This window comes from Cetorhinus maximus, chromosome 2 (genome assembly GCF_964194155.1).
Source record: "Cetorhinus maximus chromosome 2, sCetMax3.hap1.1, whole genome shotgun sequence".
NCBI classification, from domain to species: Eukaryota; Metazoa; Chordata; class Chondrichthyes; order Lamniformes; family Cetorhinidae; genus Cetorhinus; species Cetorhinus maximus.
The window spans coordinates 77,276,269-77,293,978 of NC_135880.1; positions in this window are offsets into that span (position 1 = coordinate 77,276,269).

Sequence of the window (17,710 nt, forward strand, 5' to 3'; positions counted from 1 at the left end):
GACCTAGCTTTAGAATAGCCTCGGGATCACAATCTGGTGAGCACATTGCATTGTCTAATCCGCAGCAGGCGGTGGCAGGAGCTTCCCAGGTTTCTGGCACTCAGTTGCCTGCTGGAGGCCAGAAATTTGCTGAGTCTGAGTCAGATGACGAGCCTCTGGACTTGGTCATGTCACAGTTGCTGGAGCTGCAAAGGCAAACTTGGTAACATCAGGAAGGGATGTCTGGTGCTCTCCTCGGATTGCAAGGCATGATGGAGGAGTCCATCTGCCTTCAGGCTGAGGTGATAGCACCAACATGCCAATGCACCGAGGTCAACAATGGCAGGATGGCTACTGCCATAAAGACTTTGGTCAAGGACATCACTCCTGCACTACTTGTCAGTGATGGAGTTCAGCCTGCATCATAGTTGGCATCCAACAGTGTCAACTCGAGACGAGTGTGAGGCAGCTTGATCTCCATCCAGCTTCCTGTTCTCCTCAAGAAGTCAACGAGGGACCAGCAGATTGACACCCTGGGTCCATCCACCGAGGTGATTCCAGGATTGGCTGGCCGATCCAAATCCCCTCTTCATGCAACCCCATCAAGTCCAGCTTCACAGGCTAAGGAGGGCGCCCAAAACAGGCCAGGGCTGTCCAGGTCTCAGCCCACCAGAGGACGCCCTCCAATGTAATCACAGACAGGGTGTAGCAGTCAGCAGGCTGCCTCCACCTCCGCTGTGGATGTCGGGGGAACACCAAGATGTAGCAGCAGCATTAGGAAGGTTAGGAAGATGTAATTATATTGCATGGGCGCAGGTGTTAATCACTTGTGCATAATGTTCACTTTTGTAAATAAACTCCCAAGAATGTCCCCGGCCTATGACTCCTTGTTATGATGAGCAGTGTTCATGTCATACAGAGGTGTAAACTTGGTTCCTGCGCAAGATAAAGGCAGGTGTCTCAGTCCAGGGCCTCTTCCCTGTGCAGTGTGTAACCTTCAGAGCAAAGTGATGGTCTGGCTTCACACTCATTGGACACAGCAGTGATGCTTGCAGCTTGATGCTGCTTGTCATTGCTGCCAGAATGTCTTGGGCAGGCATCGCAGAGTTCCATCATTCTCTCAGCGTACTCTCGGCTTTGAGGTTGGGCTGCCCCCCACCACCCCCCATCTCTTCAGCATCTGTGACTGGTAATGGTGTGGTCCTAAAGGGTTCAGGTTCTGCCAAAGGATCAGGTTCACTTAAAGTTTCAAGGCTGCATCTCCATGATAAGACCCTGATCACAGAGCGCAAGTGAGCTGCCATCAGCCAGACAGGAGTCAGATTTTCACAGAGGTAATGTGAAGATCTGTGGAGTGCCCTCACTGCACGTCATCATCCCTCCTGGAATCAAGCAACTATTAGGGCCTCCACTACATCTCCATGACATGAGCCTGAGCACTTGTGCACTGCCATCAGCCACACAGGAGTCAACATTCACAGGTGTGAGGTGAGGATCTCAGGACTGTCCTCACTGCATCTCGTCATCATCCTCCACTAATCTTGCGGCTATTAGGGACTCACGAATGTGCCTGCCTAGTCTGTCCCAAGCGATGGCCTCATCGTTGGCTTCCTCACCTTTGAGGACCTCATCACCCTCATCTCCTTCGACGTCCTCCTCATCGGAGGAGATGTGCAGCTCCTCCTCAGCCAGGTCCTCTCCCTGTTGCAGCATCAGGTTGTGTAGTACGCAGCAAGCTACAATGATGCGCGACATCAGATCTATCAAAGCACCGGAACCTCATTTTCAATATGTCTATCGTTTGCTCCACTAAAGTTTGGATTGAAGTATGAGCCTCATTATACTGTCTGTCTGCTGCAGCCTGAGGCCACCGCATAAGTGTCATCAGCCACGTCCTCTGTGGGTAGCCCTTGATTCTGAGGAGCCAACCCTGCAGCCTCTGTGGACCCTGGAAGATGTCAGGGATCAGCGACCTGCTGAGGATGTAGGAGTCACGGACGCTCCCTGGAAATTGTGTGCAGACCTGCAGGGTGCACTTGCTGTATGGAGCCAATGGCTAGGGCGACAGAGTGAAGGTCAGAGTGCATATAGATCGATTGCTCAACCTAGCTCTCCATGGAGGTCAACCACACGGAGGATGCCATGTGTTCACATGCCTGAGACATGGCAGAAAAATGGTGAGCATGGACTCCTCCAAACTCTGCGTAAAGCAATGCATAACTCCTGACATTTCCACCATATGTTCCCCTAACCTATGCTCCATTTCCTGTTGGCTTCTTGTGTTCGCGACCAGGGGCCCATCATGAGCATGGGGCCCAGCAGGGGCCTGATTCCCAACAGTCCTCTGAGTGTCTGGAACCTCGGCTGTCACATCCTCCCTCAGCTGAGATGTGTCTGTGCTGTGCTCTGCTCACCAGAATGTACCCCTGATTCTAAATTCGATTCCTCCATGACCCAGGTAGGTGTATCTGTTCTAGTGGAGGGTGTGGATCACTGGTGTCCTCATTCCCAGAGGTGGTCTTCAGTCTCCTGAAATGATTGAGGCCTGAGGTCTGAAGTCTGGATTGGGGGCACCTGTAAAGGAGAACAAAAAGAAACATAATAAGTTTTCAAGAGTCTATGAGCACAATTCCTTGCGTGGTTCTGAGTCCCATTATGGCAGCACCAGGTTGGATGCATTTTCAATCTGCTGCCTTGCCACACTAGCCTTGCTGTCAGCAATGGATTGGCCTCCCTGTTCCTTGGCAATCTGAAGGGCTTCTTCCTCAGCAGGGTGAAGACCTTGAGATCAGGCGCATCTCCCCCCACCGCCGGGCTTTGTCCTTTCCTTTTGATTGAGTCTGCTTGTCCTGCAACAGAAAGTGGAGATTTAGTGACTTAATAAATGCCAACTGACCCTCTTGTCTGTGTGCATCCCCATCACACAGACTGTATCGTCAATGTGTTAGTTTATTTCCAACAATTCACTCAAGTAAAACTGTCACACACTTTGGCCTCAAGTAGCTTCAGTCCTGAGACTGAATACGCATTCATTCACCTAGCCTAGCTGCACACTCGCACAAATATATAGCCTGAAACTACATGAGAAACAATCCCATGCCACTATGCCACTTCCATGGGCAAATTGAAGGAGGTCTTTTCCCTTTTCTGGCACTGCACCCATGATCTTGGGTGGACTCCAGTGTTGCTAACCTTCTTTGTGATCTCCATCCATCTTGGTCTTTCCATCGCTCGGGATAGCACCATCTGCCATTTCCTGAAGGCCTGGAGGAGAATCTGCAGGGAGGCATCACTGAACCATGGAGCTAGTTTATTTGCTCTGACATCTCAAATTATACTTGTAAAGGGCTTGGACTTGATGGCGAGGTGGGGAGTGGTGGTGGTGGGGAGAGTTCCCAGGACAATAGACTTTAACAAGTAGGGAGTGAATGAGGATAAATTTAAGGGGGAGCTGAGGGTTATGAAGGGTTGCAAAAACAAATTGACCAAGCTGCAGAATGAACAGAGGTGGACATGGAACCTATGCCTTGATGCAGATTGTTACGGGCAGGAGAGAGAAACAAACTGAGCTTCTTTATTCTCTTGTCATTTGTCCATAAGCAGAGCTGATTATGTTTTAAAAATAAGCTGTGACGTTTATTCCCCAAAATCCTTTGTTTGTTTAGTTAATTTTTTAAGTAACTCGCAGCAAACTCTGTTAGGATTAAAATGAAAGTTTAGTTTATTCATACATGCAAACCTGGGGGATGATCACACACGCATGTGCACGGCTGCACACAAGCAAACAGGGATAAAAATGAGGAGGTTTTACAATTATGAATAACTTAACAGTAAAAAGAACCACTGAAATAGTTGACAGTTCACATGATTTCCAGAAAGTTCCAAACCAGAGAGGGTTCCCTCATGGGGAAGTTCCAATTCAGGCGTGTTTCTGGCTGAAGGCAGAAGTGCAGAATTCTTCTGAGGAGATGGCAACAGTGAGGTGAGGTTGTTATTCAGAGATTTGTTCTGTTTGGCAGGCGGTGGTTAGTGGCTTCCAGATAAACAGGCTTCAAGGAGGACTTATTGCAGACTTCTTGCTCAGCATGGATTCCTACTGTAGGATGTTGGCAGGTTGGAGATAAATCAGCAGACTGACCTGTTTCTGAATTCTCCTTCACTGTCGCTGGGTCAAAATCTTGGAACTCCCTCCCTAGCAGCACTGTGGGTGTACCTACAGCACATGGACTGCAGCAGTTCAAGAAGGCAGCTCACCATTACCTTCTCAAGGGAAATTAGGGAAGGGCAATAAATGCTTGCCTAGCCAGCGATGCCCACATCCCATAAATGAATTAAAAAAAGAGATTTCAAAAAACTCACTGACCTCCTTCCTCCACAATGATTTCATAAAGGGATGTTTGTCTGGTGTCTGGACCTGGCTTTTGTTTTATGGCTTATAATGTCACAGTCATTAGCCCCTGAAAGAGTCATTATCCATATTAATGACCCTGTTCCAGATAGGTATTGTCTTGGTAGACGCTCGGACTCCACTAGAGAGGTAAGCTTATATAGGTGCAAATGACATCAATTTCCTTTCAATAGTCCCTTTTTGAAATGGACTTTGACAATCCCAGGTGTGAAATTCCATGGCCAACATGTCAGGGCATGTCTCCAGTGCAATACATCTAATGCCTTAGTGATCACCTTACAATTTCAGATGTCAGGTGACTTGTGGCAGCCATCTTTTAGTTCAGTAAAGTTCATTTTTAAATAAGCAAAAAAGAATAAAGTCTAATTTACATAGGTTATGATCTCTTTCATGTCTTACTGACATGTCACAGAACCTCCCTATTTGTCCAGGCAGTTCTTTTACAGCCCGCTCGGACCTGCTGTACTGTCACCTGATGGCAGGATCCTCCAATGGAAACCTGCCCCTGTCACACATTTGCACATATTTCATGTTCCCCCACCAGCCCTTTAAATTTTCGTATGAAATGCGTGGGCACTGTCTCTGACACAAGAGCGGAAGTGATGCCCTCTTCCGGTTCTGCCATTGGAAATGGCACACCACTGATTAAATTTTGCCCTTCGTGTTGGAGTAGCTATGTTATCTGAGTGAAGAGCAGATACCATAAAGTGTGAGAAATTTGGAGGTCAGAAGCCATTAAATGCAGGAGGAATAGAGAGCAGAGGCCATTTAACATGAGTGGAATGGAAGCCAAAGAAAGAATCTAAAAAAGAAATTCTAAATCTGACAAAATTACATCAGATGAGTGGTGGATCCCAAGGAATTATAATTAAGGTATTAATCTATTCTATAACTACCCTGTAAGTCAAGTATGATTATCATGTAATTAAGTTTAGTGTTTAATTAATTAATCAGATCTACGGGGATAAAATTAAGATGAATAGAGGATACGAACATTAAAGTGTTCCAAACATTCATTAAATTAAAATATGACATATAAATAATAAATAAGAGTTATGTAAATTAATAAAATAAAGGAGTTAATAAACAAAAATAAGGAGTGGATCAAAGTAAAAGAATGGGAATTGGAGCAGTTTCGAAAATAACCTCTAATTTTAATTATTCAAATGTATAAAAACAGAGTTATGGGGATGGCAGGGCGGATGCTGTGCTGCAACTTCAAGATACAGAAGTTTGTGAAACATTGCATTTCTGGACAACTGCATCTTGAGGAACTTAAGAGTTGTTGTAACTAGTTGGGTAGACAAATGGGAATCTGTAGATGTTGCTTTTTTTTATACTTGTTCATGGAATGTGGGCCTTGCTGTCTGGGCCAGCATTTATTGCCCATCCCTAGTTTCCCTTGAGAAGGTGGTGGTGAGCTGCCTTCTTGAACTGCTGCAGTCTATTTGGTGTAGGTACGCCCACTGTGCTGTTAGGAAGGGAGTTCCAGGATTTTGACACAATAACAGTGAAGGAACGACGATATATTTCCAAATCAGGATGGTGAGTGACTTGGAGGGGAACTTCTAGAGGGTGGTGTCCCATCTCTCTGCTGCCCTTGTCCTTCTAGATGGTAGTGGTCGTGGCTTTTGAAGATGCTGTCGAAGGATCCTTGGTGAATTCCTGCAATGCATCTTGTAGATGGCACATACTGCAGATACTGTGCGCCGATGGTGGAGGGAGTGAATGTTTGTGGACGTGGTGCCAATCAAGTGGGCTGCTTTGTCCTGTACAATTTCAAGCTTCTTGTGTGTTGTGGGAGCTGCACTCATCCAGGCAAGTGCGGAGTATTCTATCACACTCCTGACTTGTGCCTTGTAGATGGTGAACAGGCTTTGGGGAGTCAGGAGGTGAGTTACTTGTCACAGGATTCCTAGCCTCTGACCTGCTCTTGTAGCCATGTATTTATATGGCTAGTCCAGTTCAGTTCCTGGTCAATGGTAACCCCAGGAAGTCGATAGTCGGGGGTTCAGTGATGGTAATGCCATTGAACATCAAGGGGCGATTATTGGCTTCTTTCTTGTTGGAGATGGTCATTGTCTGACTCTTGTGTGGTGCAAATGTTACTTGCCACTTGTCAGTCCAAACCTGGATATTGTCCAGGTTTTGCTGAATTTGGACATGGACTGCTTCAGTATCCGAGGTGTTGCGAATGGTGCTGAACATTGTGCAATTGTCGGCGAACATACAGACGTCTGATCTTATGATGGAAGGAAGGTCATTGATGAAGCAGCTGAAGGTGGTTGGGCCAAGGATACTACCCTGAGTAACTCCTGCAGTGATGTCCTGGAGCTGAGATGACTGAATTCCAACAACCACAACCATCTTCCTTTTGTGTTAGGTACGACTCCAATCAGCGGAGAGCCTTTCCCCTAATTCCCATTGACTCCAGTTTTGCTAGTGCTCCTTGATGCCAAACTCAGTCAAATGCTGCCTTGATGACAAGGGCAGATACTCTCACCTCACCTCGGGAGTTCAGCTCTTTTGTCCATGCTTGAACCAATGAGGTCAGGAGCTGAGTGGCCCTGGCGAAACCCAAACTGGGCGTCAGTGAGCAGGTTATTGCTAAGCAAGTGCCGCTTGATAGCACTGTTGATGACCCCTTCCATTACTTTACTGATGATGGAGAGTAGACTGATGGGGCGGTAATTGGCTAGGTTGGATTTGTCCTGCTTTTTGTGCACAGGACATCCTTGGCAAATTTTTCACATAGCCGGGTAGATGCCAGTGTTGTAGCTGTACTGGAACAGCTTAGCTAGGGGCGCAGCAAGTTCTGGAGCACAATTGTCAGAATATTGTAATGGCCCATAGCTTTTGCACTATCCAGTGCCTTCAGCTGTTTCTTGATATCACGAAGAGTGAATTGAATTGGCTGAAGACTGGCATCTGTGATGCAGGGGACCTCTGGAGGAGGCTGAGATGGATCATCCACTCGACACCTCTGGCTGAAGATTGCAGCAGATGCTTCAGCCTTATCTTTCGCACTGTTTTGCTGGGCTCCTCCACCATTGTGGATGGGGATATTTGTGGAGTCTCCTTCTCCAGTGAGTTGTTTAATTGTCCACCACTATTCACGACTGGATTTGGCAGGACTGCAGAGCTTAGATCTGATCTGTTGGTTGTGGGATCTCTTAGCCCTGTCTGTCACTTGCTGCTTATGCTGTTTGGCACGCAAGTAGTCCTGTGTTATAGCTTCACTAGATTGACACCTTATTTTTAGGTAAATCTGGAGCTGCTCCTGGCACGCCCTCCTGCACTCTTCATTGAACTCACTGCAGGAGTTACTCAGGGTTGTATCCTTGGCTTGATAGTAATGGTCGAGTGGGGGATATGCAAGAATATAAAGCTTTGTAAAATTTCTCCTTGAAGCTCGAGCGTAATCAAGCAAAGCTCCAGCATATTATCCAGTCTTTCACACCAATTAACTCCCTGATCATTGGCATTCACCAGATGGCTCTTCCATGGTCCCAATAGTACAGAAATCATCATATTAGTTTGATCATATGACCGCCATACTTAGCCCATTATCTGCATATTTATCCAGATCTTTTAAGGAGTTAACTGACACAGCATTGCCGGTTTTGATGCATGTGTATTCCAAACTTTTAGTATTCCTGTGAAAACAAAAAAGTTTTTCTATTCTCCAGTGCAGCACTCAATTTCTAAAGATTAAAAGTAGCTGAGACCAGTGATTGGACAATCAATATAATAATCACAGACGTTCACATGCTGGTAAAAAAAACTCCCTGTTTCAATGCACATGATTGGATCTCTGCTTCACAGAAACATGACACTTCATTGACGGGTGTAGTATCAAGACAATATTAAAAACCTTGCTTACAACTACATTATTCCTGATCATGTTCTCCCTCAATCGTTTCCCTCACGTAAACAAATGCAGTTTTGAAATTTGAAAAATTTTCTCATAACGTGGAGTCCCAAGTTCCAGAATCATCCTTGTTACTCTTCTGAGAACACTGGGAAAAGCATTACTGCCCTTTCAAAGGTAGATTGTTTGAAACTGTAAATAATAATTTCATGAGATGGTACCAGCACAGAACAGCATTTGCAGTCGCACAGGTCAGGGAATCATTGGCTTGTTTCCTGATGAGCTTCCCAACAAGTGCTAATCTTTGCTGAGAGTGCAGATTGTAGAATCAGCTCTAATATTCTGAGTGATATTACCAATCCGTTCGTTATACATGTCTAAAAAAATATTCAACATGATTACCCTGAATTAAAGCAGCTGCATATTAACTGGACACATTCACCATTGTAATTTGGGGAACCTTCTACGTAACAACAATGTATATTCGAGAAATTCTTTGAAAAGAGATTTGGGATATCTTACGACTGTGAAAGCTACTATATAAATAGCATTAGAAGCTACTATATAAATAGCAAAAGCAAGAAAAGGAGTGGTTGGGAGCTTTTTCTGCTGGGGTCCATGAGCAGCACCTACCAAGTTTAGGAAAGGCCATCTCATTGATTTCAATATTTCAAGGTTGACATCTAATTGACTATCTTAAAATTGGCTATCAGGCAACTTCAGACACCAAGACTTGAATTTTCAGGACCCCCCAAAACAGGGAATGACACTGCAGGGGTGGGGGCCAAAGGGGGTGGGGAGTTGTGGTGGGGGTTGCCTGAAAATACTGGCGTGAACTTGTGTGTCAGTTGCAGGACACCGTCCTCAGTGCAGACATTTTGGAGATGACGACTTTGGAGCCCAGGAACGTGCCCAACCTCACCTGGTATGCAGGCAAAAAGGCTGTATTAAGAGCTTGTTAAAGGTAATTTTAAGAGACTGGGATCATCCAGTGGGCATCCAGCTTCCTGAGGTGATGGGGAGCAGAACAACTGTCTAGTGGTAAGCACCCAGTGGCAAACTCCTGATAGGCCTACAGGCCCTCTCTGTTTGCCTGGGTGTGGGTATAGCTAAAGATCACCCTGTGGAAGGACTCTCGCATCCGCCGCCACCAGCATCCCCTCCCCCACCACACACACACACACATGCACGCACACCATCCCTGACAGTGGTGCGCTGGCTGTTCTTTTTTTTTTAATTAAATTTTTCAAAAGTGGTTAAAAGGGCATCTTCTTTTGAATTACCCTCCCAGTTACTTAATTGTACTGTAGCCAGGTGCTTCTCTGTAAGGCCCCTTAATGCTCCTGTAACCTTGTGGTCCACCCACTGCCCTTAATTGGACAGGGAACCCATTGCCATGTCAATTAAAGGCTTGCATGAAAACCTTAACTTTAATCAATTTCCCCCCGGAGGTGGGTATCTGACCCAAAATAACCCCAGGGACGGAACTTTGCCCTCGATGGGTGGGCGCGGCGGGCAGGCTCAGGAGCGGTCGCGAAGCCAAACACCACCCACGATCAGGCCCCGGCATGGATTTCGCGCTGGCTGGCCAATTAATGGTAAGCCAGCGTGATACTCACACTGCAACGCTCAGCACTGCCGGCGTGGGGACGGGAGAAGCGTGGAAGTGTGTGCATGGATGGAGGTGCACGCAGTAAAAACTCAGCTCTGTGCCTCAGGGAGCTGAAGAATTTTGAAAATAAAAAATAAAGAATTTAAAAATTACTCTGTCACATGAGCGGGACATGCTAGAAATTAGTTTGAAAAATGTATTTTTAAAAAATCACTGAACAAAACCTCATCCCGCCCGTGGATGCGATTTCGCAAAAATTCCAAAGGACGCTTGGCCTTATTGCTTGCCCACCAACTGTAAGGTTGTACGGGCAGTGAAAAATTTAATTTAATTAGAGCTTTACTGGCCTTAATAGGCTGTTAATTGTCGGCGGGTGCGCTGACTCCCACACGCACCCATCGACCAAAATATCGTGCGCAATGACATCAGGACGCTCACCCGACGTCATTTTACGCTTGTTCAGGTTGGGCGCGTGCCCGCTCGATGAGCGCAATATTCTGCCCCAGCTTTTGTTTCCCATCTTTGTGACGAAAATTCTTCCATAAGTGTATTCCTAAACTGTCTGTTCCTGACTCCATCCCCCTTTCAGCAGATGATCACTGACTGTTCTTCATTATTCCTCTTGAGTTAAAAGAGAGAAATGTCTTTACAGCCTTTTGAAGGTAGATTGCCTAAAGCTGTATGTAATAATTCTATGATCAAATGCTACCAGAGGGGAGGAGTGCTTGCAGGAAGCACAGGTCAAGGATCTGCTGCAGGCTTGGAATTTCCTCACATGCTCCCTACAAGTGCCAATTGTTCCTGCTAAATGCATTCCAGATACCATGGCCCAGAACCTCCGAGGGGCAATCACAGTCAGATTGCCACTCCGTTCCTAGTTACTTACACCTTTGTCACCCGACCTTCCGACTCGGGCCAGGTGAGAAACAGGCATTGCAGCGGATCCCAGAGAGTTGGAGAAAAGGAAGCTACACCCTCTTTTTAACAGTACTAGCTGCCACAAAGCAGGTAAGTTTAAAGGTCCCAGCCACTTTGAGAAGCCAAGGAGAAAGTAAGTGTGTAAGGTAAGTGGATAGGATGGGGGAGGGGGTGGTAAGCAGGGGTCGGATAGGGGGTGGGATTAGATGGTCAATGGGGAGGTGGGGGGGGGGGGCGGGGTCTGATGATCTGGGGAGGCTCAGATGATTGGGGGGTCAGGTGGTCAGTGGAGGGGGTCAGGAGGGTAGTTGGGGTGTGAGGAGATAGTCAGGGGGGTGGAGGTAGTCGGGAGGGTAATTGAGGAGTCCCATGGGGATTGGGGTGGGGGAGGGGTCAGTGCTATAGTTACCCTGGAGTTCAAAGGGGTTTTAATTCTTCTTAATTTTTTCTGGGTAACTATTTTGGTAAAACAGTAGGAACCATCCAAAATCTCCAATTTAAATCAAAGTATCAGATGGTTCCAAGTGCAGGGTAATTGCCCAACTGAAGTTTGAAGTTCCCGGGCAATTGCCGTACATTTCTTAGGTGAGGACTTCCGGGGGTGGGGGCGGGGGGGCGGCCTCAGGACATCCTGCTGGGGCCGGCCCCCCCCCACGGCGGGGCCCGCCCGTCCCCAGGTATGACGCCTCAGAGATCAGAAGTGATGGGCCCATGCCTTCTCTTGTGAACTACCTTGTGTTTCTCAAGATCAGTAAATGTAAGCTTGAATGAGCCCACCTAGAAACATTTCCCACACCTGTGTGTGTATTGGACAAATGATTTCTGGAACCTCCCATGTCAATTATTTGCTGCATAACCCTGGATTCCACTGTCCTTTACTAAGTGGATTTGGAAATGCAAATAACAAAGTACCCTACAGTTTTTTTTATTCATTCATGGGATGTGGGCGTTGCTGGCTAGGCCAACATTTATTGCCCATCCCTAATTGCCCTTGTTCAGAGAGCATTTAAGAGCCAACCACATTGCTGTGGGTCTGGAGTCACATGTAGGCCAGACCAGGTAAGGACAGTAGATTTCCTTCCCTAAAGGATACAAGTGAACCAGATGGGTTTCTACAACAATCGACAATGGTTTCATGGTCATCATTTGACTTTTAATTCCAGGTTTTTATTGGGCTGAATTTTCCCCCCATTGAGGGGGGAGGTTGATGGGCGGGCACACTTCTGATTGGTGGCACGCTGCCAGTTTACTTGGGCGGGCCAATTAAGGCACGCCCAGCGTGACGTCCGCACAGAAGCGCTATGCGCTCCCTGTGCGGGCGGGGGGGGGGGGGTAGTCCCAAAATTGAGAGTGTGCTCTTTATCACATGCGCACGAAAGAGCACACTCATCTCCCTGAGGCTAAGTGCTGCCTCAGGGAGATTGGCTCTAAATGTGAAAAAGACAAAAATAGAAAAATAAAATTTCCCTTACATGTCCCCTCATTGTCACATGAGTTGGAACATGTCCATAATTTTCCCAAAACCTTTATTTAAATTTTTTAAAGCCTACATGAAACATCATCCCGCCCATAGATGAGGTTTCATGTTTTTTCTAGTTCCTGCCGGGGCTCTTGTCCTGCCCGCCAACCTTAAGGTTGGATGGGCAGGTCCTTTAATTACTCAATTGACCCCGTCAATGGTCTCAATTGGCCATTGACAGGTTGGCGGGCGCTGATTTTGCTGCGCTCCCGCCTTCTGAAAATTTTAATGAGGCGCGGTGACGTTGGGAGTTCCCCCCGACGTCACCGCGCGTCATTTTACGCATCGGCAAGCGGGCCCCACCCCCGCTCGCCGACTCGTAAAATTCTGCCCATTGAATTCAAATTCCACCATCTGCTGTGGTGGGATTTGAACCCAGGTCCCAGAGCATTAGGCCACATTCAACCTATTCTCACTTTGCTAGCTTCTTGTACTAAAACAGCGCAATTATTCAATTCAAACACAGGTCAGTAGTATTTTGCACAACTAACAGCTAGCTTGGCAGTCAAACAAGCTCTAGCAATACTTGTAGACACAACAGTCAGTTAAAACAATTATATAATTTAGTACTCAGCCACTCACTCTAGTACAATCAAAACTATTTGCTCACGAAAGAGCACACATCTCCTTGAGGCTAAGTGCTGCCTCAGGGAGATTGCTCACACTTTTAAAAAGATTAAAAATAGAAATTTTAAAAAATCCTTAACATGTCCCCTCATGTGACAATGTCACATGAGATGGGACATGTTCATAAATTACAATAAAACTTTATTAAACTGTTTAAAACTCTGCATGAAACCTCATCCCGCCGGTGGATGAGGTTTCATGTTTTCTCTATTTGCCGCCGGGGCTCCTGACCTGCCCACCAACCTTAAGGTTGGACAGGCAAGTCCTTTAATTGTTTAAATGATCCTGTCAATGGCCTCAATTGGCTGATTTTGCTGTGCCCCCCGCCTGCTAGAAAATTTAAATGGGGTGGGATGACGTCGGGGGTTCCCCCTGACATCATCCCGCGTCGGCGAGCGAGCCCTGTCCCCTGCTCGCTGATGGCAAAATTCTGCCCAGAGTTAACGTTTTGAATCCGTATGACTCTTCTTCAACATTAACTCTGTTTCTCTCTCCACAGATGCTGCCAGACCTACTGAGTTTTCCAGCATTTTCTGTTTTTATTTCAGATTTCCAGCATCCGCAGTATTTTGCTTTTACTTTGGCATCATATGGGACTTTGACTGGTCATATTTATTGAGAGGAATTTATTCAATTTAAATTTTGGCAACAGTAGTAACCGATTATGTAATATAGAAAAATTGTGATGATTGTATCAGGCTATAACACTAGTGAAGGTTTAGTGTCGATGAGACTCAAGCCCATTCCATTTCCAAATTAAAGATATATTAATAACTCAGCAACAGATTGATGATGGTCTTATTTTTCATGTCATGATCCATGCATTGATATATCATACTTCAGGAAAGAGTTATGCAATTGTGAGTGACTAAGACCTTACCCTGTGTATATATTTTTATAAACTATATAGAAATACGTTCATTGCTAACTCTAAAAATTTAAAACTGGATACAGACTTAAAATGTCTGAATCTTTGCCTGTCTGTGACCCTCGAACAACAGAAGCTACGTGGCAGTATCAGGGAAACTCACAGATTATCTCTGAAGAGCCACTAACAACACATTGCGGGCTGTGCAGACCAAATTGAAGGAGAGCTATATACAGGCATCTGCCTTTCATAACTCAGGCTGGCCAACAGGAGTCTGCTCATCTGTTAAGACAAAGGACCCTGCAATCTTCCTTTCAATTCTCAATGTTTGAGATATTCAATAATCTCAGGGACCCAGACAAGGGATACACGCCCTTTGTCAAAGACAGTGTGAAGAGGTAGGAGTCATGTGACATGGACCTCTAGTTTGTGGACCTGTAATATTGCCTTGCTGTACTGCAAAGTTCAGTCTGCCATTTTACCATCTAACGAGCAACATCACAGACAAGGAGCTCTGGCCCAGATTGAACACCTGGCCCCATCTATAATGCTTCTACTGGAAATTCTGTACCATCATCTACAAGACTGATTCATCTCTGCATGCCTATCTCATCATGTGAAGTCAACACCACTGGAAAAGTGAAATTATCCAGCATCGGTTTTCAGTTCACTGATCTCCATGAAGGAATACATCATTGGACTTTGATTCTGGACTTTGGAACCCAGGTGAAACAATACTTTTTTTTCTGTCCCTCTTTTACTGTATGAGTGTACAGGAGACAACATGGCAGCCCTCCTCCAACGTTTTGAGTGTGCGCAAATAAACTAGCCCTTTGAGTCATTCTATTTTGAGTTTTCTGTGGAGTTATTAATAGAAAATTGGATCACCAAAACTGAGGGATTGGGAAATAAACCACCGCTTATAAAGGGGGAAATAAATAAGAAACACCTTCTGTTTATGGACGTGTGGTGAGAGGAGAAATTACTGCTGTTTAAATTAACCATCCTCCTGTCCATAACATAACATAACCCAACAAGAAATTGTGCAATTAAAGTTGGAAATGAGAGAGAAGTTGCACAATTACATTTCAAAATAATAATAGCTTTGTGTGACTCAATGGCTCTACATATGAAAGTTAGATGATGATCACCTTAATGCACAAAAATATTTTAAGGCTCCAAATATCATGCTACTGAAAAGCTAATAAAAAAGTCAGTTGTCAAAAAGCCTTTTGATGAGGTAACTTCAGTTGTGAGAGATTACAAGCAAAACTTAAAGTGCACAGAATTGGTGGTAACCTTGTGACTTAAGTGTTAACCTTGAGCGTTAAGCAACAGGGAGTAGAGATAAAGACATCCCTAATTTGTGAGATGTGGCAAGTAGTGTTAGCTGATCTGTACTGAGGCATCAGTTTTTCACCATACATATAAATCACTTAGATGAAGGAATAAAAAAGTTGTATAGCCAAGTTTACAGATGACACTAAAATAGGAGATAAATAAGCTGTGTAGGTAAAGCTAAAAAGGGACATAGACATAAGAATATAGGAAGTAGGATGTTACAGCATTATATTACTCATAAAGAAGTAGGAACTGGTTGTTATGTGGATGTAATCCAGGGTGCCACATTTACTCCTGCACTGCAGTCATTGAGCAATAATGTAGCAGTCAACCCAGCACACGGAGAGCTGCTAGAAATACACTTGATGAAGCTCCAGCATTTTGAGTCTAAAAGTGGGATTATTTCAAATTTATGGGAACCAGAAATCATAATGTGGTGGCAGCAGGTGTCTGTGAGAAAGATTAAAACATTTTAAATGGATTTAATTATGAATTAGATTGAGAAAAATCAACTCAGAGGAAAATCAGTGGCAGAGAGAGAGAGAGGGGAAAACTGAGTGAATTGTGTGAAAACAAAGCGGCTGCCATCACAGCAATGAATTTACAATTACATTGGGAAGCTGATGAAGTTGTAGAGGCATTTGAAAGTGCAGACTGACATTCAGCAGCTTTCTAAAAGGCACTAGTGAAGAGAAAAGGGTCAGTTACATCCTGTTGTGGGCAGGAGAGAAAGGATTAAATTTGTTTCATAGCTGGGAGATGAGTGAGGATGACAGTAAAAACTTAGACAAAAGTTTTGAAAAATTCAGCATACATCTCCAGCCAAAGTCAAATCATCGGATCCACTGATATGAGTTTCAAAGTCTGGGGCAGAAAACAGATGAGCCTGTTGACAATTTCTTAATAAAATTGAAAAATGCAGCCAGAAAATGGAAATTCAAGCAAACGAGGCAGATAGATAAGCTCATCTGGGCCTTTGCACACCCTTAAGTTAAATAAGATTTGATTGGAAAGGATAAAAGCTCACAATATCATGGGCTGTAGACTGCCAGAGCACATGAAACCACAACTAGACATATGAAGATACTGACTACCCAAATGGCTAGCCTTCAGCTAAGTCAAGAGAAAGGCAGCAGGGTTGATGCAAAAGAATGCACCCCAGACAGAGAGAAAGATGTGCAGGAGCTGTGGACAATCACATGAATTCACTGGCAGAATGAAATGTCCTGTGCATGGATCAAACTGCAGAGCTTGTGGAAAGCCTAATCACTGGAAAAAGATGCGCAGAACAAAGGAAGAAGATGGCAATTGAGTTACCAGAGGCAAAGCAACAGGGTGAATGAGAAGGAAAAGAAACCAAAACATTCATACCCTGGAAGATGATGTTGAGTTTAGGAACACAGAATCATAGAATTGTTACAGCGCAGAAAGAGGCCATTTGGCCCATCATGTCTGCACTGGTTCTCCGAATGAGTAACTCACCTCGTGCCATTCTCCCCGTAACCCTGCACATTCTTCCTTTTCAGTTAACAGTCTAGTTCCTTTTTGATGCTTCAGTTGAATCTGCCTCCACCATACACTCAGGCAATGCATTCCAAACCCTACCCACTCACTACATAAAAAAGTTTCTTCTCAGATCACTTTTGCTTTTTACTAATGAATTTAAATCTGTTCCCTCTCATTCTCGATCCCTTTATGAATGGGAACATTTTCTCCCTATCTACTCTGTCCAGACCCCTCATGATTTTGAATACATCTATTCACTCTCCTCTCAACTTTCTTTTCTCTAAGGAAAACAGTCCTAACTTCTCCAATCTATCTTCATAACTGTAGTTCTTCATCCCTGGAACCATTCTCGTTAATCTTTTCTGTACCCTCTCTAATGCCTTCACATTCTTCCTGAAGTGCGACACCCAGAACTGGATGCAATACTCTAGCTGTGGCCGAAAAAGTGATGTATACGCATTCAACATAACCTCCTTGCTTTTGCACTCTATGGCCCTATTATAAAGCTCAGGATACTGTATGCTTTATTAACTGCTCTCTCTCAACCTGTCTTGCTACCTTCAATGATTTATGCACATATACACACAGGTCTTTTTGCTCCTGCATCCACTTTAGAATTGTACCCTTTATTTTATATTGTCCCTCCATGTTCGTCCTACCAAAATGAATCACTTCACATTTCTCTGCATTGAACTTATTCTGCCACCTGTCTGCCTATTCCACCAAACTTTGACTATGTCCTGCTGAAGTTCTACACTATCATCCTCACAGTTCACAATGCTTCCAAGTTTTGTATCATCCGCAAACTTTGAAATTGTGCCCTGTGCACAAAGGTTTAGGCCATTACTATATATCAGGAAAAGCAAGGGTCCCAATAGTGACACCTGGGAAACTCCACTGCAAACTTTCTTCCAGCCCAAAAAACATCTATTGACTATTACTCCCTGCTTCCTATTTTTCAGCCAATTTTGTATCCACGTTGCCACTGCCCCTTTTATTCCATGAGCAATAACTTTTCTCACAAGTCAGTTTTGTGGCACTGTATCAAATGCCTTTTGAAA